This window comes from Asparagus officinalis, chromosome 6 (assembly GCF_001876935.1).
Source record: "Asparagus officinalis chromosome 6, Aspof.V1, whole genome shotgun sequence".
NCBI classification, from domain to species: Eukaryota; Viridiplantae; Streptophyta; class Magnoliopsida; order Asparagales; family Asparagaceae; genus Asparagus; species Asparagus officinalis.
Genome location: NC_033799.1, coordinates 36,091,279 through 36,093,758, shown reverse-complemented (window position 1 = coordinate 36,093,758; position 2,480 = coordinate 36,091,279).

The following is a 2,480-nucleotide window of genomic DNA, read 5'->3' as shown; positions in this document are numbered from 1 at the left end:
GTTTTATGCTATGTTTGGATGGAGGGTAGAGAAGGGAAGGGGAAGAAAATTTTGAGTTTAACATTGTTTAGCAGTTTTATTCGAAGGGTAAAGGAGGAAAATGAGGGAAGTTTTTACACTAAAAGTTTGCACTCTAAATTGGGGGTAAAGGAGGGGAAGGGAAAATTAATAAGCCGTCTTCCTTTCTCTACCCTTCATTCTCTTCCCTTACACCTTGTTTGGATTGAGGGGAATGAGGGTGAAGGGAAGTTAGGGGAACCATTCACCTCCATTCACCTTGTTTGGGAACACTTAGGGGGTGAAGTTAATTCACCTCCATTCACCTTGGTTCACCCCCTAATAGTATAAAAATTGTTACCCCCAAAATTGGGTGTAACCAAGGAGAAGAGAATTGCTTTTCCTTCCCTTCCCTTCCCTTCACTCAGTTTCCATTAACTTCCCTTCACCCCCTACGAATCCAAACAGACCCTTAGTGAGCTCCTGAACACAGCATTAAAGATAGTTTAGAAAAACATGATATAAGATGGTTTAAAAAAACATGATATAAGCTAATAGCTCTATCTGTATATCTTTTCATTTATGAACCTAAAACTTTAGCTTGAGTTATTTTTAAACCCACTCAGTTTCAGAATGACCCATAAACCCAAATACTAAAATTGCTTTATGTTTAAACTCAAGTTGATGTATTCTTTGTATTTATACACTGTATTTCAGTAATAAGACATTAAATATCCAGATTGCCCTATTCTTCTCTAAACTACATTCGTGAACGCACAGGAAACTGGATCCTGTCAACTGTCCCCTTTGCCGTCTCCGTCCCCATTCCTCATCAGCAAACATTCAAACACATGGAAGGGCAAACTTCCATCACACAAAATTTGAAGCCATTCAATTCTCCTCTCCTGCATGACCACCGTCATCAAATTAAGGCCAACAACAAGAACCTAGAAATCCCAAATCCGAAACCCAACAAAATTTACTCCCCATCAGTAATGTCAAGGATTTCTCCTAATTAGTCGAGACACGTCGACTCGAAGGATTGAGGTGGAAGACTATTAGTTAATGGGCGCATTTGTTGAAAATAAACTTGATTGAATTATCTTAGGAATTGAGAAGATCATTTAGTTATTTGAGGAGTCAAATGCATGAATATGTACATGCATGAATGTTATTGGGAAATTCAAGAGTTTTTGCTAGGAAATCTATGAGTCATAGGAGTAGTATATATATATGTGGTTTGTAAGTTGAAAGAAGTCAAGCGAAGAAGAAAGAAAAATTAATAAAATAATTTTATTCTCGTCCAAATTATTTATCCTGGAAATTGGTATTAAAGCTAAGATGAGTTCCAGTGGAATGATCATGTTTTTTGCTCCTAAACTCATCAAGGAAAATTATGAAAACTAGTGCATTCAAATGAAGACTCTATTAAGATCAATAGATTGTTGTTTGGGATGTTGTGGTGAAAAGCTTTGAAAAGGCTCAAGATGAAGGTGCGCTATTAGCAGCATAGAGAGACTCGCTTAAAGAGTCCAATAAGAAAGATAGTAGAGCCCTCAACTTTATTTACCAAGGAGTTGATGAATCGCTATTCAAGAAGATCTCAGATGCGGCGACCTCAAAACAAGCTTGAGAGATACTTCACAACTTACTATAAGCGAGTAAAGAAGGTGAAGAAGGTGTGACTCCAAACACTTTGAAATGAGTTCGAAGATTTAGAGATGGAGGAAAGTGAACTAGTTTATTACTATTTTCCTCGAGTCTTAACCGTAGTGAATCAACTTTGAAGAAATGGTGAGAAGATCGAATATGTTCGTGTGGTGGAGAAAATTCTCCAATCACTTTCTCAGAAATTTGATGTTTGTGCCATCGAAGAGTTAAAAGACTTGGAGAAGATGATGATTGATGAACTCTTAGGTTCCTTAAATACCCATGAGAAAATATTTAGCAAGATAAATGAGCTAGTGGAGAAGACTCTTCTAACTAAGCTTTCTTTGAAGGATGGCCGAGAAGATTCAAAAGAATGAAGTAACGGTGGTCATGGTCGTGGAAGATTTTGAAACAAATTTCGAGGCTGAGGACAAGGTTTCTATGGTAGAGGAAGTCACAAAAACTTTGAAGAAAGAGATCAAAATTAAAGATCCTTTAGAGACCGTAGACATGGTAGATCTAATGGAGACCGATGGAAATACAACTTTAATGTTTTAAATGCTTTCAATACTTTTAATTAAAATTTCTATGTTGTATCTGGGTTGTATAACTATAAGGAAAAAAATTCTAAGAGATTTACTTTGGAGTTATACATAAAAATGTTTCCTTGAGCAAAAACTACCTATAACAGGATTGTTTAAAGGCATCAAGTAAATTGATTGTTCATCGGCTTCTTTAAATTAGCAAGTTGATCAAGTTTTATGGGTATATTTACTGTAAATCCTCACGAGACTACAACTTGTTGACTAGAGTAACCTAGTGGTTTAAAGGCT